The sequence below is a fragment of the Mustela nivalis genome, assembly GCF_964662115.1.
Source record: "Mustela nivalis genome assembly, chromosome: 3".
Classification (NCBI taxonomy): domain Eukaryota; kingdom Metazoa; phylum Chordata; class Mammalia; order Carnivora; family Mustelidae; genus Mustela; species Mustela nivalis.
The window spans coordinates 154550450-154574846 of record NC_139022.1 but is presented as its reverse complement, the minus strand read 5'-3'; the positions used below and the strand labels follow the sequence as shown (position 1 = coordinate 154574846).

Below are 24397 nucleotides of genomic sequence, written 5' to 3'. Positions count from 1 at the left end.
ATCTGGCTCAATTACACTACAATTTGAACACCTACTTTCATGGGGGTGTTGAATGTTAAGGTGGGGACACTGATGGGGAAATAATGGGATCTTGTAAGCTTGAATAAAGATGTGTGGGAAGACTGATGAAGCTCGGGACATTGAGCCCCTAAATTCTGATGAATCTTCTTTGGCAGTCAAAGAAGCTTCTTTACCCCCTTAAGCAGAAATAAGTGGAAATAGACTTACCACAATCAGGAGAAATGGCCTCACCACCCCAGTAGCAGTGGTGAAGCCACTACTAGCCATGGCAGCAGCTTCTCCACCCACTCCACCCTCACCATGTTCTGAGGGGATTAACCCTGCATTGTCTGAGGAAACTGTAATGGCCTCCTTTGATGTAGCTGCCATGCAAAACAATGTTAATTCTCCTCATGACCCACTACCACAAACCCTCTTTGTTCTTTGACCTACAACCAGACTCATTTTTTAAAAATTGTACTGTATGACCTTTAAATAAGTATAAAGACTTCTGATCACATTACCTAGGGATCATTTTACCCACTCCTCTGTTTGGCCACCAGTCCCTTGTCTCTCTCTTCAGCAATGGTAAGGCAGATACCCTTTCCACAGGGAAGAGAAATCCATGGTTTGTTGCCTTTGCCAATAATAAAAATCTGGGAGAGTTGGATGGCAAAGCTGTTGCCACTGGCATCTCTCAGGTGAACTATATCAAAAGAACCAGGGTGTATCTCTATTGGTGATCACACCAATTCTTCCCACGTTAACACCTCCAGTCATGCTATACAGATTACTAGTATCAAACTTGATGAAATATTCCTAGTCTCCAAATCAATTTAAATGGTGTCATTCACTTTGATGAGGGGATCAGGATAGCTAGATGATGTGAGCATCATGACTCACCAGGTGAGAGATTCCTTTTGTCCCCCCAAAGATCTTTCTCACACTGCACAACTTATACTTAGCCTCCTCAGGTGTAATCCAATGAACAGCAAAACAACCATTGGTGTCATAGATCAGACAGAAATTCTCCCCAGTCTTGTCAATGCTGATGACATGCATAAAACCAACAGGCTATATTATATCAGTTTGGACCTTGAAATCAAACTTAATAGAATATTGCATAAAGATCTTTTTCATTTTATCTCTTGTTAGGCATGTTCTTTAGGAAAATGATGAGAGAGAGATAATGTCTCAGTTTATGGGGACCAGAAGCTGGATGAGGAGCAAAGGCATCAGTCAGTTTATCCAGTATACAATGCTTTGGAACTGCTACATGCTTCCAAGGCTTCTTGGGATCATGAACCATGGTTGTTCTAGGCAAAAAAAGGGGCTATAACTAGACTTATTGCAACAGGGCCCTGAAGGTGAGGTATGAAGTATAACTCATAAAAAATTATACTGTATTCCAAAAGAACTACTTAAGTTTCTTAATTTATACAGACAGAAATCTGTGGAGTATGTGTGTAAAACAATATTGAGGGTGTGGGATGGTGGAAGGAACATAAATTTGGATCAGGCTAAATTTATTGATAAAATCTCACCAAGCAGAGATTCTGCATTTAATGTTGCAGATGGGGGAGTTAGGAAGGACTCTCATGATTTATTTGTTTGGTTGGCTGAAACATGGACTAAAAGGTGGCTTATAGAAAACAAATTAGAAATGCCAGACCTGCCTTGGTGTAATGGAGAAGGATTCAAACCATGGAAAGATTGGAATGTTAGAGTACTTTTGTCATTTGAGACTTACTCTGGGAAGGTTTAAAAAAAAAAAGGCTTGCCTTTCACCATTACTGTGAGAAAATAAACTGGTAAGGAGAATCTTGGCATCCTCAAAAAACTCTATGATAGTTCTTCTCTATAGGTTAGACCTTACCATGGGAACTTGTCACTGAATTGAGAAATCGAAATGCAGGGGCCAAGTAGCAGCACTTAATCACCAAAGGCAAGGTTAGCATGGTTATGGTGATGGGTGACAGAAACAAAGCAGCAATTGGAATAGTCTGACTTACATAAATCTATGGCATTGACTATTTGATTGTAGTGTTCTTAAAAGTGGAATCGATTTTTAAAACAACAACAACAACAACAATGACTAAATTCTACTTGATTCGTATAAGCAGAAAAATTCTAGGTCAAGTGAACAAAAGTTTAACCTGAATGTAAAAACAGAGAGTCACAGCCCCTCAATTAATTCCCAGATTTGAGCCAGTTTACCGACTAATATCTGAATGAAGGGAGAGGCTTGACAAAAATTTGTACTGCTAATATTTCTCCCATCCCTCTCCAAAGGCACCTACAGCTTTTTATCAGGATAACTCACTGGGGTAAAATAAATAATCACACCTTTTCTAGACGATTGGACACTGACTCTGAACTGACATGAATTCCAGGAAACATAAATGTCATTGTAGACCACCAATCAGTGTAGGGGTTTATAGAGATCAAATGATCAATGGAATATTAACTCAAGTCTATCTCATAGTATGCTCTGTGGCTCCTCAAACCCATCCTGTGGTTAATTTCCCAGCCCCAGAATATGTAATTGGAATAGACACACTCAACCACTAGCAGGATGCCCACATTAAATCCCTGACCTGTGGAGTTAGGGCTATTATTGTGGGAAAGGCCAAGAAAAGTCTCTAGAACTGCTTCCACTTAGGAAAACAATAAACTAAAAGTGATACCACATTCATGGAGGGATTGCAGAAATTAGTGCCAATATCAAGACCTTGAAAGATGCAGTGGTGGTGATTCCTACCACATCCTTATTCAATTCACCTATTTGGTCTGTGCAGAAAAAGAATGGATTTTGCACAATGACCATAGATTACCATTAAGTTTAACCAGGTGGCGATTCCAGTTGCAGCTGTTGTATCTGATGTGGTTTCTTTGCTTGAACAAATTAATTTATCCCTTTTTACCTCATATTCAAATGCCCCCCCTTATAAGTCAACAAAGACCACTAGAAGAAGTTTGCTTTCACCTGGCAAGGCCAGCAACACATCTTCACTGTCCTACCTAAAGGATTTATCAACTCTTCAGCCCTGTATCATAATTCAGTTTACAGGGATCTTGATTGCCTTTCTCTTCCACAAGCACTAGTCTGTTACACCTTAGGCTGAATGGACCTAGTCATCAAGAGGTGGCAATTGCTTTAGATTTATTGGTAAGATATTTGTGTAACAGAGAATGGGACATAAATCCAACAAAAATTCAGGGATCTCTACCTCAGTGAAATTTCTAGGAGTCTAGTGGTATAGGATATGTCAAGAAACTCTTTCTAAATTGAAGGATAGGTTGTTGCAACTAGCTCCTCCTACAACCAAAAAAGAGGCAAAATACTTCGTGTGCCTCTGGATTTTGGAGGCAACATATTCCTCATTTGGGTGTTTTACTTCAGCCCATTTACTGAGTGACCCAAAAAGCTGCATTTTGATTGAGGCCCAGAACAAGAGAAGATTCTAAAACAGGTCAGGCTGAAGTACCAGCTACTCTGCGCTGGAGCCCTATGATCCTGCAAATCCAATGCTTAAAGTGTTGGTGGCAGACAAAGACACTGTTTGGAGCCTTTGACAGGTCCCAGTAGATGAAATGCAGTATAGAACCTAAGGATTTGGGGAAAAAGTTCTGCCATTCTCCATAGATAACCACTCTCTTTTTGAGAAACAGCTCTTGCCTAATAGTAGGCCTTAGTAGAGACTAAATGCCTAGAGATCTTAGTTCCAAAGGGACAGATGCTTCTACTAGGGGACACAGCAATGATTCCATTGAATGGGAAGTTAAGACGGTCATCTAGCCCCTTTGGGCTTTCTCATTTTGAATTGACAAGAAAAGAATAGGCCGTTACTATCCTATTTGGGGTGACTGATCCTGATTACCAAAGAAAAAATAGACTCTTAGTCCACAACAGAGGTAAGGACGAGTATGCCTGGAGCATGCAAGACCATTTAGGGCATTTCTTAGTACAACCATTACCTGTGAATAAAGTCAATGGAAAACTAGAACAACCTAATCCAAGCAGGACTGACTAATGACCCAGACTCTTTAGAAATGAAGGTTTGAGTCACTCCACCAGATAGGAAATCATAACCAGTTAAGGCTCTTGCTGATGAAAAAAGTAGTAGACTGGGTAATGGAAGAAGTTAATTTTAAATATCAACCATGACCATGTGAACAGTTATAGAAATGAGGACTGTAATTGACCTGAGTTTTTTCTTTTTATTTTGTTATGAATATATTTGTATATAAAATCTTTCTTTTCTTCCCTCTCTCTTGCCCTTATAAGATTTATTTTTATATCATAACAATTAAGTATTATTAACTTTGTATGGTAATACTTTGTTAAGGATTTTTAAAAAGATTTTATTTGTTTATTTGTGAGGGAGAAAGAGAGAGTGTGAGCACAAGCAGAGGGAGCGGCAGGCAGAGAGATAAGTAGGTTCCCCTCTGAGCAAGGAGCCCTGGGACTCAATCCCAGGACCCCGGGATCATGACCTGAGCCAAAGGCAGAAGCTCAACTGACTGAGCCACCCACAGGGTCCCTTTGTTAAGTATTGTATTTAAATTACTAGTTATCAAGGAGATGAGTAAACATCACTCAAAGATTCTACCTCTCCTTCCGAGAAAGGGGTCAGTATGGTTTTGATTGTATGCAGGATGGGTGTACTATGTTAGGTGGGATTTTACCTTAATATTGCCTTTATTTGGAGATTTGGTAAGGTTTAAGGAGATGTACATGAGTTCCGAGGTGACAAGGGTTGGGACTTCTGATGGTTAATTTTATGTGTCAATTTGACTTAGCCACAGTGTGCCCAGATATTAAACATTACTCTGGGTGTGTCTGTGAAGGTGTTTCTGGATGAGATGAACATTTGTATCAGCAGAATGAATAAAACAGACTGCCCTTCCTAATGTGGATTAGCTTTATTCAATTTGTTGGAGGCCTGACTAGAAAAAAAAGGCAGAAAAGGGAGGATTCACTTTCTCTGCCTGTCTTTGAGGTAGCCTGTCTTTGAGGTAGGACAATTGGCCTTCTCTGCTTTTGGATTCAGACTTAGACTGGAACTTACACTATTGGCTTTTCTGGTTATCTAGACTTTGAACTCAGACTGGACCTTATACCATTAGCTCTCCTGGTTCCCAGGCCTTTAGACTCCAACAGGAACTATATATACCATTCGCTCCTCTGGGTATCCAGATTGCTAGCTACAGATTAGCAGATTTCTCAGCCTTCATAGCCACATGAGTCAATTTCTTGTAACAAGACTTTTTACATGTATTTATTCTTGTCTTAATCTGAAACCATACACTGGGTTGCTTAAATAACAAATGTTCTGGAGGATAGGAGTCTGAAATAAGGATGCCAGTATGGTTGGGTTCATGGTTAGGGTTCTTTTCCTGGTAAAGTCCTCACCTGCCCTTCCTTGGTGTGTGCACAGAGAGGGAGAGAGAGAGAATGGTAGAATGTTAATATTTGGAGAACTTGTATGAGAGAATATGGAAGGGTTTTTTTGGTTGTTGTTGTATTATTGTAATTTTTCTCCCAGTTTGAAATTATTTCAAAGTAAGTAATACAAAAAGAGGTTCTTAGAAATGTGTATCTTCTACCAAAGTTTCTTAATCTACCACCAAATTAATCTCCATCTTCATTTATCTTTATAACTTTCTCCTTAGTCTACCACTAAATCATCCATGCTTTCCCTCAGAATTTCCATTTATCTCTTTCAAGAAAGTCCTGAGATTCATTAAACCAGGCACAATAAAAAGGATGTCCCCTTCTTAACTTTGAGAGTAGTGCCTGAAGCTGAGCAGAGACTGTATACATCTGTATCCAATTGCTCATTTTCAACAACTACATAGGCCAGATTCAGTATGCGCATTTGACTCAGGGAACTCCCAAATATTAGGGGTTGAAGTATGACCAAGTATATTTATAATCACACTGAGAAAAAAAAATCATTCCCGTATAAGAATATGTCACTGGATCAAGGAACCTAGCTTCAAAAAGCAAGAAGCTAAAATATGGAAAAATATCACATTCTTCTAAGATGCCCCTAGGTCTGAAACTGGTGATGTCCGGTGGCATTTGCCATGACCACAAAAAATGTTCCTTCCTTCCAGAAATGCACATTCATGTGATCCTTATGAAACTGCAACTCTCCAATCCAAATCAGAACCCAGACCGTGGGCTTAGGAGACTGTTTTGATAACAACCAAAAAATTCAGAATGTTTTACAGACACCATACTGGGAAGGATCCAGTAAAGGAAATAATTTTACTCAACAGAAGATCCCCCAGGAGGACCCATATTATGATTTAGTCAATACCAATCAAAAAGGTGGGTGGAAACAAGTAAGATTCTTTACCCAGGAGCCAATTGTGCACAGAGGTAAAAAAAAAACAGTTAAAACAGATTAGAAGCTAGACAAATTCACAATTAGATTTTGTCACAGGATCATATTCTACATAAGGCTACACCAAATATTTTTAATTCCTAATACATAAAAAAAAAAAAGAAAGAAAGTAAAAGAAGAAAGAGACATTGGCATAGAATATAAAGAATTCTTTTTCTAAGCAAATGGTGCACATTTTCTTCATATTTTCTCCAACATTTTTACAATTGGGAAAACACCGTAGCAGGCTACAAATATTTATGTATAGTCTAACTTCTTCAAGTGTTTTTTCTATTACCAGGCCTGATGCTTCTTAGCACATGATGAATTGGTGGTGATTGTTTGATGAGTCTTTTCCAAAACAAAGTACCAAACCTCCCTGGTGGTTTAGAGTCAAATATGCGTGTGTTTCCACCATCCTTATCACATATTGTCACAAGAAAGAATGAAATTTTTAAGAAAATAAAAAAAAGGAAAGTGTTGTAGCTACATTTTAGCTTATTAGTTGGTAAAAATGGGACCATATAGCATTTGGCTTTTCAGGTCTTCTAGGTAGTTATGTTTCATTCATTAAGGCATCGGATTTGTTATCTCTGTAGGCCATAGGGAGAAGACTGTATAAGAATTTCAGCATCTTCTATAAACCAGTTACAACATCAGATGGAAAAACACTTACATGCCAAACTTGTTTCACCCCAAAGCATTCATTAAAATGGCAGCATCCCATTTTTTGTGCATAGTGCAATTCTGAGTCATTATAGCCAACGTGTTGGGTAAGCCTAAAGAAAGGGTATGAGGGGGAGAAACAGGGAATAAAAGAAAGTTGAATATGTATTTAAGTCATTACTGATGAATTCAACGACTGATGGAAGTTTCTAGTTTTTACTGGCCTTATGTCAACCTATGTTGCACATGCTTATCATTCTCAGTGACAGTGGGAGTATCTTCCACTCCTGCTGAAAGACATCTGGATCACCAGGAAGAGTACTATAATAGTAATTATGATGCTGGCATAGATGTTGTGATAGACAGATTATACAACCTGGCAAAAACTATAATACCAGGCAGTAAAACAGGAACACATTGCTAGCTTCCTGCAGCTTTCCAGAAAGACTAGGCACTTGTGGAAAAGTTATGTTTACTTGGAGAAGCTTGTTTTTCTATGACAGGAGGAAAAATCATAAAAGTTTAATTTGAGAATCTTGATTGGCTAGCCTAACCTAGGATTACTCCCCACTACCATACCAGCCATTCATGATGAGCCACCTTAATAATAATCATAAACTTTACACACTTACACACATTATTCAGGGGAACCTGGGATCCACATGTAAAAAGGGACCTATATTGAGAAAACTCCCATAAACAATGGACTGCCCACAATCTCTATGAAGTTGCCCTCAAGGAGGACCAGAATTTATAGTGCCTCTTAAAGGATATGCAGAATTTAAATAGAAGGATAGGAGAGGTAAGGAGGAAAGTGGGGAAAATATTCTAGATTGGGGAACCATCTCTAAATGGTGAGAAAATAAAATTTGGGGCAACAGTGAGTAGGGCTGTTTTATCAGAGCAGGGATTCTTGTAGGTAAGTAGTAAAATGCAAGAAAATGCATTGTGAAGGACACTGAATACAAGTTTAAGAGTTTGAACTTTATCCTCTGCTTTTTAGTGTCACCAAAGGAGACATTTCATCAGCAATTGAGGAAGAAAACCACCTGTTGTGATGAATTTACCAAGGCTATATGAGTGATAACTGTGGGCCACCATTTTATGTGACATAAATAGCATGAGCTCTCCTAATAGTGACAGAATCCTGTTCTATTTTTCACAACTGGATGTTGATAGAGCTGCCAGTTGTGGGAAGGTCTTTTGGGCATGCCTTTTGAGCCCTCAAGTTAGTAATCTCTGAGAAGACATTCCAGACACTTAGAATAAAACCAAAGCAGTCATAAATACCATCAATCCAATTTGCATAGCACCTTTCCTCCAAAATGCTTTCAGTACTAAAGAGAGCTTGGCTCTTCACAACAAGGCTATGCCAAAACTCACTAAGCTGCTTGCTTAAAAGTGGTAGAATCCTTGAACATGTTCATCTGTAAATGCCACAACTCTCATTATAGCTTATACAGGTTAGTGTCATAGATCAGGAAATGGCCAACATCAGAATATTTCCATCTCCTAAGAAGAAGCATAAATGCTGTCTGTGGCAAGTGCTGCTGCTCTCAAGATCTATAGCACTGATCTAGCTAGGGAATGCATACTGATAATCTTTGGCTAGCAAAGATTTCATTCATTCCTGAATGAAAGAAACGAACCCCTATATTTGACCTCTGGCTTTCCACATAGCTTTGACAGACTTATTTTCAACAAATAATCTCTCTCTCTTTTTAAAATCACTATTGTATAATATTCTTCCAACTTCTACAAAGCCTGAAAAACCAAGTTCAGACACATTAATCAGATGTTTGAGGTCTGTGGTCTTTTCTGAGGACTCATTGCCAATATTTTGTCTCATTCCACTAACCTTCTCTTCTATACACAACTGTCTTCTCTCTATCCCTATGTGATATCCTCATTCTGACCCATATATATTTACTAATGGTAGATCTTTTGCCTAAAACATCACTCTGTATAACTTATTCAATCTCCATGAAACCATCTATTCTATATAAATTCCATACTGCTTCCTGATACCTAGCAGCATTCATAACTCAAAAATGTTATTCTGGGACTTAATTATGTACTGCCACATTATTATTTAATTCCTTTAAAAATTAGATTACAAGCTTCCAGAAGCAAAATTATTTTTGATAAATTCTTTTATATTCCCCCACAATGACTATCAAAATACAAAATCTTAGCCATTAACTAGAGACCATTTAATTGAATTATCATGAACAAACCATTGGTCATTGGTCTGTGAGATCAATAGTTGAAAGGCAGCATATTATAAAGGAAATAGTATGGGTCTGGCACCACAAACACTAGAGCTCAAATCTCAGTTTACAGCTTACTAACTGGCGGACACTGAAGTTGTTCTTTGCTTTAGTTTTCTTAGTTGTAAAATGGGGATATATTAAAGGATTATTATGAGAATTGAATAAGTGAGCCTCATATTCCATTGCACATAGTGAGCACTCAATAAACTTCTTTACTAAGTTCTTTGGTAAGTACTCATGCAATAACTAATCATTATAATAATTGTAAGAGGTAGAAGTATCATTTTTCTAAACTAGTTAGCCCCTCTGGCAATAACATGTAGGGTAAAATTTTGATTAAAGAACCAATATTATCCTTAACTTTTCTCATCCAGATGAATATATATGTGTGTGTATATATATATATGTATATACATATATATATATGTATAGCTTTTTAAAAATTTTCTTTTCAATGTACCAGAATTCATTGTTTATGTACCACATCCTGCGTTCTATGCAGTACATGCCCTCCATAATATCCACTACCAGGCTCACCCAACCTCCCACCCACCACCCCCTTCAAAACCTTCAGACTGTTTTTCAGAGTCCATAGTCTTCATGGTTCATCCCCCTCTCCAATGTCCCCCAACTTCAGTCTCCTATCCATCTCCCCATGTCCTCCATGTTATTTCTTCTTCTCCACAAATAAGTGAAACCATATGATAATTGACTCTCTCTGCTTGACTTATTTCACTCAGCATAATCTCTTCCAGTCCTGTCCATGTTGATACAAAAGTTGGGTATTTATCCTTTCTGATGGAGGCATAATAGGGTATATTGTCAACATCTTCTTTATCCATTCGTTCGTTGAAGGGTATCTTGGTTCTTTCCACAGTTTGGCAATTGTGGCCATTGCTGCTATGAACATTGGGGCGCTTCTTTTCACTACATCTGTATCTTTGGGGTAAATACCTAGTAGTGCAATTGCAGGGTTATAGGGAAGCTCTATTTTTAATTTCTTAAGGAATCTCCACACTGTTTTCCAAAGTGGCTGTATCAACTTGCATTCTCACCAACATTTCTCCACATCCTCTCCAACACATGTTATTTGCTGTCTTGTTAATTTTGGCCATTTTAATTGGTGTAAGGTGGTATCTCAATGTGGTTTTGATTTGAATCTCCCTGATGGCCAGTGATGAATGAACATTTTTTCATGTGTCTGTTAGCCATTTGTATGTCTTCATTGGAGAAGTGTCTGTTCATGTCTTCTACCCATTTTTTGACATGATTATCTGTTTTTTTGTATGTTGAGTTTGAGGGGTTCTTTATAGATCCTGGATATCAGCCTTTTGTCTGTACTATCATTTGCAAATATCTTCTCCCATTCTGTGGGTTGCCTCTTTGTTTTGTTGACTGTTTCCTTAGCTGTGCAGAAGGTTTTGATCTTGATGAAGTCCCCAAAATTCATCTTCGCTTTTGTTTCCTTTGCTTTGGAGACATATCTTGAAAGAAGTTGCTGTGTTTTAAATAGATCAGCACACAAAATGCCAGTTTATAATAGGAATAACAATTTCTTAGACCAGAACATCCTAATAAGGTAGTTAGTATATCCTTTTCTTATGGAAACACTGTATGAAAAGGCAAATTATAATCAGTTTGAAGAACATGAGTTCAGGAGAAGGAAAATAAATCAATATATCACTAAATAAATGAGCTTTTATTTAGTGATTGTAATGGCTTGTTACAATAGACTTGATATAATTCCACTAGAGAAGTAACACTGCCAAGGAAAAGGGAAATTTGAGGGCACTCATCATGGTGACCTAAGTTCCATACAATGTTGAAGGAATACAGCCCAATTATTACCTTTGGACTCTAATTTTCAGGTTCCATGGCTGCTACCTCTAGGAAAAGTTTACACTGTTTAATGTCCATTTGCATCAATCACTCTCCTCCTCTCTACCTTTCTCTTGTTTCTTTGTGCCCTAAGATACTGATCTCTACAGACTGCATTCTCTAAGTTCTCTTGCTCTATAGTTTTTGCATCCCCCTGAAAAGATATGTTGAAGTCCCAACCTCTGGTATCTGTGAATGTGACCTTATTTGGAAATATGGTTTTTGCACACATATTTAAGTTAAGATGAGATCATTAGGGTGTTCCCTAATCCAATATCACTGGTGTCTGTATAAGAAATGACATATGAAGAGACAGACACATAAGCAACAGAGTGACTATATAAAGATTAGAATTATGCTGCCACAAGCCAAGAAACAACCAGAAGCTAGGAGAGAGGCCTGGAACAGATCCTTCCCAAAATCTTCACAGACCCTAATGACACCTTGAATTCAGACTTTTGATCTTCAGAACTATGAGACAATAAATTTCTGTTGTTCCCCCAGTTTATAGTACTTTGTTATGACAACCCTAGGAAACTAATATATGACCACAATAAATAATTGGAGCAATGGGTAAGAAATTTCACCTAATGGGAGAGGCATCCCATGACAACAGTGAGCTCTGAAGCTATCCCCAAAAGAACTAGCTTCACTTAAAACAGAGTATGAGGGAGTTCAAGCCTGAGGACATTTGAAAACAATGGGGATTTTGATGGTAAGCAGTTAAGAGGGGCTTAACAGTTCTATAAAAGCAAGAAACTAAACCTTAAGCTAGCTAGTTTACCAAAGGGAAGAAGGAAAAGAGACAGCTAAGAAACTTCCTGGGTCAGGAAAAAACCTCACACTGGTTTCAAAAACTAGCTTCCCTAATTATAATTGAATCTAATAATGGAGGAATTTATGTCCTGGAAAATTCTTGGGAAAAAAAATAGAACAATCTGCCTGAAATGAGTGGAGCCAAATAGCTGAGTATGATATCATATGACACAGACAGCTTAAAATTAAAGCAAGGAAGGAGATAGTCAAAGAGAACCCTCCAAAGTCATTGTTATCTCAGAGTGACTGTGCATATGCTCAAGGCAGTACCCTCCTCAAAGTGTCATCAGAAATTTCACACTTTAGGGTAAATAGACATCACTGAAATTGCTTGGCCAAGCCCCTAAACAAGTAAATGAAAAAGCAGCAACATAAGAAACCCTGTAGAAGATGGAGGGAAATCATGTCTGAACTGCTACACTATACTACCTAAAATGTCCACTTTCAATGAAAAAGTAGTCATTTCAATGAAAATTGAGATATTAAAAGCAAAAGGAATGTATGATCCCTACACAAGAAAAAAGCAGACAAGAGAAATATCCTATGAGAGGGCCAAGATGTTAAACATAACAAGGACTTCAAGACAACCACCATAACTATTTTTAAAGAACCAAAGGACACCATCCTTAAAGAAGTAAAGGAAGTTCTAGTGATAATGTTTTATTAAATAAAGAACATCAATAAAAGGTGTAACTTCTACAAAAGAACCAAACAGAAAGACTAAAGCCAGAAGTACAAGAAGCATTAGGAGAAATTCCTGAGAGAGCCAAAAAGAAGATTTGAATTGGAATGTGAAAGAATTTGTGGATTTGAAGAAAGATTAATAGATATTATTAATAGATATATATGTGAAGAACAGAAAGAAAAATGAAGAAAAATGCATAGAGCTTTTGATAAATATGGGACACCATTAAGCCCATCAACATGTGTATAATGAGGGTATCAAAAAGAAAGGAGTGAGAGAATGGAGCAGAATAATCAAGGAAATTATAGTTGAAAACTTATTGAAAAATACTAATTTACATATCCAAGAAATTCAATGAACTCTAAGTAGGATAAAAAGAAAAAGATCCACATGTAAACACATCATAATCAAACTGTATAAATACAAAGAGAAAATCTTTAGGCAGCACCAGAAAAGAGAGGTAATCTGTGCAAGGGGGCCTCAGTATAAATGACAGATGGCTTCTTAACATAAGCAGAAAGAAAAAAATGTCAACGAAGAATTTTATATCCAGCAAAATGATCTTTCAAAAGTGAAAATAAAATAAAGACATTTCCATATAAACAAAAACTGAAAGAATTCAATGTTAGCAGATCTATCCTACACACACACACACACACACACACACACACAAACCCAAAGGAATTTCTTCCAGCTGAAAGAAAGTACTCCAGGTGGTAACTTGATTTCATATGAAAGAATAAAGAGTGCTGGTAAAGGTAATAAAGTAGCTGTAAAAGTAATAAAAATTAATATAAAAACTAATTTAAAAAGGAACTTTATAAATGAATATGTATACTGTTGAGTCTGTAATATAGAGAATGCAATTATTGACAATAAGAGCTAAAAGGAGGTAGGTGGGACCAAAACTTTATTGAAGTAAGGAAAAAACACCAGATGGTAACTTGAATTCATAGGAACTAATGGTAAATAAAAGGTCAACATAACAAACTATAAATATATACTTTCTCTTCTTTTCTTTTCTCAGATTTTCTCAGTGGTGTTTAAATGTGGGAGCTTTAAAAATCATCATGGCTTAACTCTGGGAGAGCTGGCAGGGGGTAGGAAATCAAATCTCTGCTTTTAGAGGGCCAGCATACTAAATGACTCTGCCTGAGACACAGCACAGAAGAAGCAGTTTGAAAAGCACCAGGGGTATATAGTGAACAAACTGGTGGTTACTAGAGGTAAGGTTAGTGGGATTATGGCTGAAATAGGTGCTCTTATTGTGATGAGCACTAAGTAATGTATACAACTGTCAAATCAGTATGTAGTACACTTGAAACTAATAAAACACTATACATTAATTATACTGGAACTAAAAAAATTAAAAATTAAAAAAATTTAAATAAAAGAAGCATCTGGGATTAAAGTGATTTATTAATCAGTCTTAGAATGTATGCTAGAGGAGCAAGATTTCACCAGGAAAAAAAGTGCTGGTAGGTATAATTTTTCTTCCCCTCTCCCAGCTTAGGCAACAGAACACTTGTAGGCACCAATTCTAACATTCTCCATCAACCTTGCTAGCATGGCATGCCCCACTCTGGTATTCCTCAGCAGATCCTCCCCACCCAATCCACCTGCCACAGCAGGCAACCTCCAAAGTGGCTCCTGCCTTTCCACACCAAGTAGTCAGCCCTAGTCAGTACCATTATCCCTCCAAAGTGACTTGCCCTGAAGAGGAGAGGAGATAACTCCACACACCAGCATGCCCAGAGTTCTTGCAGCTGGAACTTTTAGTTGGCTTCTCAGAGAAAGCCCTGACATTTGGTGGGCCTTTAGCTGTCACAGAGGCTAACATCAGACAGGTAGGCACAGTGCCTGGCCCACCCATCAGTGGACCCACCGCAATGCCTGGAGTGCCTGGTTCTAGTGACCAGGAGTCATTTCACTATAGGGCAGCACAGTCACTCTTTTATACAAGGTCATTACTTTCATGACCAGGAGACCTACCTGACCTACCTAATACAAAGACACAAACATGGATAGTTAGACAAAATGAGGACACAGGGGAACATGTCCCAAAGGAACCAGTAAAGTCACAGAAAAAGAATTAAATGAAATGTAGATAAGTAATATGCCTGAAAAAGAATTCAAAGTAATGATTATAAAAATACATGTCACTTTTAATAAAGGAGTGGACAAGTTCAGCGAGAACGTCTATAAAGAGATAGGAAATATTAAAAAGAACCAGTCAGAGTTGAGGAATATAATAACTGAAATAAAAAAATACAGTAGAAGGAATCAATAGTAGATTAGAAGATGCAGAAGAATGGATCAGTGATCTGGAAGACAAGGTAATGCAAAGCAACCAAGCCACACAGCAAAAGAAAAAAAAGAATAATAAACAAGGAGAATAGGTTAAGAAACCTCTGCAACATCAAATGAATAACTTTTGCATTATAGGGATCCCAGAAGGAGAAGAGAGAGACAAGGGGCAGAAAACATCTTGGAAAAAAGAATAGCTAAAAACTTCCTTAATCTGGGGGAAGGAAACAGAAATCCAGGTCCAAGAATCACAGCATGCCAAATAAAATGAGCCCAAGGAGGTCCATAGCAAGTACATAATTAAAATGGCAAAAATTAATAATAGAGAAGGGCAAGCAGTTACATATAAGGGAAAACCCATAAAGCTATAAGCTAATTTTTTAAAAAGATTTTATTTATTTATTTGACAGAGAGAGATCACAAGTAGGCAGAGAGGCAGGCAGAGAGAGAGAGAGGAGGAAGCAGGCTCCCTGCTGAGCAGAGAGCCTGATGCGGGACTCAATCCCAGGACCCTGAGATCATGACCTGAGCCGAAGGCAGTGGCTTAACCCACTGAGCCACCCAGGCGCCCCTATAAGCTAATTTTTGAGCAGAAACTTTGCAGGCCAGAAGGTAGGACTGTGAATATATTCCAAGTGCTGAAAGGAAAAAAGCCTTTGACCAAAAATGTTCTACTCAGCAAGATTATCATTCAGAATAGAAGGAGAGATAAAGAAATTCTCAGAAAGGGGGGACAAGTTGGCCAGGAAGTAGGAGGAGGCGCCTTTTCATCCTGTACCCTAAAGTGAGCTGATTACCTACCAAAGAACTCCGATCACCCAACAAATCAGCCTGAGATCAGAATTATACACATCTGGACCTCTCCAGGGGCAGAAGATGCCAGTGGGCAGTATATAAATCTTACACTTGGGGTTCTTTTTGACGAAATTCTTCCTTTATTTGCGCATATATATATATATATATATTTTTTTTTTTCTTTTTTCTCATGTTATATACTTTTATCAGTCTTTTTGTTTGTTTTTCTTTGTATACTTCATAAATCTTACCTTGGGGCCCATTTGGGCTGAACCTTCTCTTTCATCTTCCCTTTCTTTCCTGTCTCTCTCTATCTCTCTCTCTTTTGTTCTTTTTCTTTTCTTTTTTCTCTCATTTGGGTGGGGAATCCTGATTGCTTAGAAGTGTTCCAGGGTGCACCCTGACTGCACCATGGTTGATACATCAAGCTACATCTATTCAGTCATCTCTCACCAAAATGACTAGGAGGAGGAATGCCCAACAGAAGAAAAATACAGAGGATGGACCTTCTGCAACAGAGCTAATGTCTATCAACATAGACAATATGTCAGAAAGAGAATTCAGGCTAACAATTATCCAGGCAATAGCTAGGTTGGAGAAAGCCATGCATGACCAAACAGAATTGATTAGGGCCGAGCTGAAAGCGACCAGACAGGAGGTTCACAATGTTAGGGCAGAGCTAAGAGCTACCAGGGCTGAAGTTCACAATGCTCTCAATGAGTTCCAATCTAATCTAAATTCTCTCAAAGCTAGGGTAACTGAGACAGAAGATAGAATTAGTGATCTGGAGGACAAACAGATAGAGAGAAAGGATCAAGAGGAAGCCTGGAACAAACAGCTTAGAAACCATGAAAACAGAATCAGGGAAATAAATGATGCCATGAAACATTCCAATATCAGAATTATTGGAATCCCTGAAGGGGAGGAGAAAGAAAGAAGTCTAGAAGATATGGTAGAACAAGTTCTTTATGAAAATTTTCCCAATCTTGTGAATGGAACCAGCATTCATGTACTAGAGGCTGGATGGTCTCCATCCAAGATTATAGATTCCAGAAAAACATCAAGGCACCTGATAGTCAAATTGAGGAATCATAATTTTAGGTATAATCTCTTGAAAGCCGCTAGGACAAAGAGGCTCCTTACTTACAGAGGAAAGCCCATCACAATAACGTCAGACCTGTCCACAGAGACCTGGAAAACCAGAAAGGGCTGGCAAGATATATTCAGGGCACTAAATGAGAAGAACATGCAGCCAAGAATACTTTATCCAGCAAGACTGACATTCAAAATAGATGGAGAGATAAAGAGTTTCCAAGACCAGCAAGGCTTAAAAGACTATGCAACCACCAAGCTGAAACTGCAGGAAATATTAAGGGGGGTTCTATAAACGAGGAAAAATTCTAAGAATAGCATTGAACAGAAATATAGAGACAAGAAAGAAAGGTAACATGATGTCAATAAAAACGTATCTATCAATAATCACTCTCAATGTGAGTGGCCTAAATGCGTCCATAAAATGGCACAGGGTTACAGATTGGATAAAACAACAAGACCCACCCATATATTGTCTAAAAGAGACCCATTTTGAACCTAAAGATACACCACACTGAAAGTGAAGGGATGGAGAAGCATCTTTCATGCCAATGGGCCTCAAAAGAAGGCTGGGGTAGCGATTCTCATATCAGATAAATTAGATTTTAAACTTAAGACTGTAGTTAGAGATACATAAGGGACACTACATCATTCTGAAAGGGATTATCCACCAAGATGATCTAACAATTGTAAATATCTATGCCCCCAATATGGGAGCAGCCAATTACATAAGAAAACTATTAATCAAGATAAAGAGTCATACTGATATGAATACATTAATAGTAGGAGATCTTAACATGCCTCTCTCAGAAATAGACAGATTATTGAAGCAGAAAATCAATAAAGAAACAAGAGCATTGAATGACACATTGGACCAGATGGACCTCATAGATATATACACAGAACATTCCACCCTGAAACAACAGAATACTCATTCTTCTCAAGTGCACATGGAACTTTCTCAAGAACAGACCACATACTGGGTCACAAATCAGGACTCAACCAATACCAAAAGACCGAGATGATTCCCTGCATATTCTCAGATCACAATGCTTTGAAACTGAGCTCAATCACAAGGAAAAGTTCCGAAGGAACTCAAACACCTGGAAGCTAAAGACCACCTTGCTTAAGAATGCTTGGATCAACCAGGAGATCAAGGAAGAACTGAAACAATTCATGGAAACCAATGGCAATGAAGACACTTCGATCCAAAACCTATGGGATACAGCAAAGGCAGTCCTAAGGGGGAAATACATAGCCATACAAGGCTCCCTCAAAAAAATTGAAAAATCCAGAACACAGCAGCTGTCTCTACACCTTAAAGAACTGGAGAATCAACAACAAATCAAACCAACTCCACACATAAGAAGGGAAATAATTAAGATTAGAGCTGAGATCGATGAGGTAGAAACCAGAGATACAGTAGAACGTATCAATGAAACTAGAAGCTGGTTTTTTGAAAGAATCAATAAGATCGATAAACCATTGGCCACACTAATCCAAAAGAAAAGAGAGAAAGCCCAAATTTATAAAATTATGAATGAAAAGGGAGAGATCACAACGAACACCAAGGAAGTAGAAACAATCATCAGAAGTTATTATCAACAGTTATATGCCAATAAGCTAAGAAACCTAGATGAAATGGATGCATTCCTGGAAAACTATAAACTCCCAAAATTGGACCAGGAAGAAATTGACAACCTAAATAGACGATATCTAGTAATGAAATTGAAGCAGTGATCAAAAACCTCCCAAAAAACAAGAGCCCAGGACCTCATGGATTCACTGGGGAATTCTACCAAACTTTCAAAGAAGAAATAACACCTATTCTCCTGAAGCTGTTTCAAAAAATTGAAGCAGAGGGAAAACTTCCAGACTCTTTCTATGAAGCCAGCATTACCCTGATCCCCAATCCGGGCGAAAACCCTACCAAAAAGGAGAATTTCAGACCAATATCACTGATGAATATGGATGCTAAGATTCTTAACAAGATCCTAGTAAACAGGATCCAACAGCACATTAAAAAGATTATCTACCATGACCAGGTGGGATTCATTCCTGGGCTACAAGGATGGTTCAACATTTGCAAATCAATCAATGTGATAGAACAAATTAAAAAGAAAAGAGAGAAGAACCTCTCAATTGATGCCGAAAAAGCATTTGACAAAATCCAGCATCCGTTCCTGATTACAATGCTTCAAAGTATAGAGATAGAGGGAACATTCCTGAACTTCATCAAATCTATCTATGAAAGACCCACAGCAAATATCATCCTCAATGGGAAAAAGCTTGAAGCCTTTCCTTTGAGATCAGGAACACGACAAGGATGCCCACTCTCACCACTCTTGTTCAACATAGTATTAGAAGTCCTAGCAACAGCAATCAGACAACAAAGAGAAATAAAAGGTATCCAAATTGGCAATGAAGAAGTCAAACTCTCTTCGCAGATGACATGATACTTTATATAGAAAACCCAAAAGACTCCACCCCCAAACTACTAGAACTCATACAGCAATTCAGTAACGTGGCAGGATACAAAGTCAATGTACAGAAATCAGTGGCTTTCTTGTACACTAACAATTAAAATACAGAAAGGGAAATTAGACAATCGATTCCATTTACTATAGCACCAAAAACTATAAGATACCTGGGAATAAACCTAACCAAAGAGGTAAAGGATCTGTACTCGAGGAATTACAGAACACTCATGAAAGAGATTGAAGAAGCCCCAAAAAGATGGAAGACCATTCCATGCTCTTGGATCGGAAGAATAAACATTGTTAAAATGTCTACATTGCCTAGAGCAATCTATACTTTTAACGCCATTCCAATCAAAATTCCACTGGTATTCTTCAAAGAGCTGGAGCAAATAATCCGAAAATTTGTATGGAATCAGAAGAGATCCCGAATCGCTAAGGAAATGTTGAAAAACAAAAATAAAACTGGGGACATCACGTTACCTGATTTCAAGCTTTACTACCAAGCTGTGATCACCAAGATAGCATGGAACTGGCATAAAAACAGACACATAGACCAGTGGAACAGAGTAGAGAGCCCAGATATGGACCCTCAACTCTACAGTCAAATAATCTTTGACAAAACAGGAAAAAATATACGGTGGAGAAAAGACAGTCTCTTCAATAAATGGTGCTGGGAGAACTGGGCAGCTATATGTAGAAGAATGAAACTCGACCATTCTCTCACACCATACACAAAGATAAACTCAAAATGGATAAAAGACCTTAACATGAGACAGGAATCCATCAGAATCCTAGAGGAGAACATAGGCAGTAATCTCTTCAATATCAGCCACAGCAACTTCTTTTAAGATATGTCTCCAAAGGCAAAGGAAACAAAAGCGAAAATAAACTTTTGGGACTTCATCAAAATGAAAAGCTTCTGCACAGCAAAGGAAACAGTCAAGAAAACAAAGAGGCAGCCCACGGAATGGGAGAAGATATTTGCAAATGACAGTACAGACAAAAGGTTGATATCCAGGATCTATAAAGAACTCCTCAAAATCAACACACACAAAACAGATAATCATATCAAAAAATGGGCAGAAGATATGAACAGACACTTCTCCAATGAAGACATACAAATGGCTATCAGACACATGAAAAAATGTTCATCAACACTAGCCCTCAGGGAGATTCAAATTAAAACCACATTGAGATATCACCTTACACCAGTTAGAATGGCCAAAATTAGCAAGACAGGAAACAACATGTGTTGGAGGGGATGTGGAGAAAGGGGAACCCTCTTACACTGTTGGTGGGAATGCAAGTTGGTGCAGCCTCTTTGGAGAACAGTGTGGAGATTCCTCAAGAAATTAAAAATAGAACTTCCCTATGACCCTGCAATTGTACTCCTGGGTATTTACCCCAAAGATACAGATGTCGTGAAAAGAAGGGCCATCTGTACCCTAATGTTTATAGCAGCAATGGCCACGATCGCCAAACAGTGGAAAGAACTAAGATGCCCTTCAACGGATGAATGGATAAGGAAGATGTGGTCCATATACACTATGGAGTATTATGCCTCCATCCATCAGAAAGGATGAATACCCAACTTTTGTAGCAACATGGACGGGACTGGAAGAGACTATGCTGAGTGAAATAAGTCAAGCAGAGAGAGTCAATTATCATATGGTTTCACTTATTTGTGGAGCGTAACAAATAGCATGGAGGATATGGGGAGTTAGAGAGGAGAAGGGAGTTGGGGGAAATTGGAAAGGGAGGTGAGCCATGAGAGACTATGGACTCTGAAAAACAATCTGAGGGGTTTGAAGTGGCGGAGGGCTGGGAGGTTGGGGGAACCAGGTGGTATTAGGGCATGGATTGCATGGAGCACTGGGTGTGGAGGAAAAATAATGAATACTGTTATGCTGAAAATAAATAAAAAATAAATTAAAAAAAAAAAGAAATTCTCAGACAAACTGAAGTAAAGGAATTTACTATGGCAGCCTTAGTAGAAATGTTAATAGAAATTCCTTTTTTTTAAAAAAAATTGTATAATGTTAGTCACCATACAGTAGTGGAAAGAAAATGACATCACTAGGAGTAAGAAAATTATAAAGGAAAAAATTTCACTGGTAAAAGAAAACATACAGTAAAAGTAGTATATTAATCACTTATAAAGCCAGTATGGAAGTTAAAACACAAAACTGATAAAATCAATTATAATTACAAAAATTAGTCAAGAGATATACAAATAAAAGGATGTAAAATTTGAATCATATACATAAAACATGAAGAGGGGAATAAAAAGTTAGTGCTTTTAGAATGTGTTCAAGCTTAAGTGAGCATCAACTTAATATAGATAGTTATACACATAAGATATTATAAAAACACCCCATGGTAGCCACAAATCAAAAACCTATAATAGAAACACAACAAATAAAGAGAAAGGAATCTAAGCATAACACTAAAGGAAGCTCTCAAACCACAAAAGAAGACTGCAAGACAAGATGAAAAGAACGGAGAAGAACTGCATAAACAACCAGAAACAAAGAACAAAATGACAATAAGGGTGTACTTATCAATAATTACTTTAACTGTAAGTGGACTATGTGCTCTAGTCAAAAGACATAGGGTGACTTAATGGATAACAAAACAAGAACAATCTCTATTCTGCATATCAGAGACTCACTTCAGACCTAAGGACACATACAAACTGAAATTGAAGGGCTGTAAAAGATATTCCATACCAATGGAAGCAACAACAACAAGGCAGGGTAACAATGCTTATATAAGACAAAATAGACTTTAAAACAAAGACTGTAGAGAATATAGTCAATCAATAATATTGTAATACGTTGTATGGTGACAGATTATGACTATACTTGTCTTGAGCACTGAGTAGTGTACATAATTATTGAATCACTATGTTGTATACCTGAAACTAATGTAACATTGAATGTCAACTATACTTTGATAATAAAAATTAAAAATAAAGAAAAAAATTATTAAATTTTATGAGACTGAAATAAGTCAAGCAGAGAGAGTCAATTATATGATTTCACTTACTTGTGGAGCATAAGGAATAACATTGGGAGAAGGAGAGAAGTTAGGAGGAGGAGGTGGAAGTTAGGAGTTAGGAGGAGTTAGGGGAAATCAGAGGGGGAGATGAACCATGAGAGACTGTGGACTCTGAGAAAGAAACTAAGGGTTTTGGATGGGAGAGGGGTGAGGGGTTTGGGTGAGCCTGGTGGTTGGTATTAAGGAGGGCACATATTGCATGGAGCACTGGGTGTGGTGCATAGACAATGAATCTTGGAACACTGAAAAAATATAATTAAATTAAAAAAAAATTTAAACTTCACTTTAATATATACTCCTACTTAAGTGTTATTGGTAAATATTAATACTCTTTTCTAAAAAATAAGGAAGGAAACAATAAAAATTTTGGAAATAAATACATTCAGAATAAAGAGGTAGTAAAATCAACAAAACCAAAGTTGGTTCTTTGAAAAGATAAACAAAACAAAATTGAAAACCTTTAGCAAAACTGACCAAGGAAAAAAGACCAGACTCAATTATAAAATTAGGTATCAAAGAAGGGACATTGCCACTGATGCTTCAGAAATAAAAAAGATTATCAGGAATTACTATGACTAGTTATATGCCAACAAATCAGACGACTTAGGTGAAAGGGAAAAATTCCTAAAAAACCTAAAAGTACTAAAATGACTCCAGAAGAAAGGGAAATTTCCCTAAATAGATCTAGAACAATTAAAGAGAAAGATTTAATACTATAAAAATCTGTTATAGAGAAATGACCAGGTCTAGATGAGATCACTGGTAAATTCTACCAAACATTTAAAGAAAAATTAATTAGAAATTATCACAAGTTCTGCCAAAATTTAAAAGAGGAGGAACACTTTCCAACTCATTCTTTGAGGCTGGTCTTATCTTGATATGAAATCAAATCAAAGACAACATAAGAAAACTACTGACCTTTACATTTCTATTAATATCATACTTTTATAAACTACTGACCTTAATATCACTTATGAATGTAGAAAAATAAAAACCTATAACTAATATCATATTGAACGGTAAAAACTAAATGCTTCTCCTTAAGATGAAGAACAAGACAAGAATGTCAGCTTTCCCCACTTCTATTCAACATTTTATTCTAAGTATGTCATTCTAGAAAATGAAAAGACAACCCACAGAGTGAAAGAAGAAATTTGCAAATTGTGTATTTGGTAAGGGATCTCTATTTGGAATATATAATGAGTCTTACTCAATTATTTAAAAAAGACAAAAACCCAATTAAAATGGGCAAACGTTCTCAGTGGAGATGTTTGCAAAGAAGATACAGAAATGGACAATAAACATATGAAATAGATTTATCTGTTTTTTCATCTTTTCATGAATTTATTTGTTTTGTTCATTGCTGAGTGTCCGCTATTTTAACAGTGCTTACATATGGTAAACATTTAGCAAGCATTTGTTGAATAGATTAAATATTATGTAAATAAATAGCAATACTTTTGACCATAGGCACTTTTGAAGGTAAGAAAAGAAATGTATAATAGTTTATAAATAGGGACTTACTTTCTACACAAATACCAAGTCTGGAGATACACCGTTGCTATCATTGATCTAGAAGCTTAATTAAGCTAACATTTGGGGAGCTCTCTTGGACCTCATCTCATGATTGCAAGATGGGGACAGCGCTAAGTATCACTTCCTAATATCATATGGGAAGTAGGAGAAAATGGAAGACAGTGCAAAATAGACTTCTTATATTTTACCAGCAAGAACTGCATGTTAAGTAAAATCTATCCTCAGTTCTGGGCTAACTTTAACTGAGATCAAGTTACTCTGCCTGATACGTGAACAAAATCAGGGTCTATTTAGTATATAAAACCATGACATCAAGTGGAATGCCTTTTGAGATAGGTAACAGGCAGTAGCTGACACAATATGTAAGCCAAAATAATATGAGTGCGGAAGAAAGTTAAAATTATAAACACACAC

At 37.3% G+C, this 24397-nt stretch overlaps 1 pseudogene across 1 annotated transcript; it reads right to left on the bottom strand.

Moving 5' to 3' along the window:
- Positions 1 to 536: 536 nt before the first annotated feature.
- LOC309861632 (small ribosomal subunit protein eS4 pseudogene) lies at positions 537 to 1309 on the bottom strand (annotated as a pseudogene). Its single transcript has one exon. The product of its transcript is annotated as a small ribosomal subunit protein eS4 pseudogene (transcript).
- Positions 1310 to 24397: the final 23088 nt, after the last annotated feature.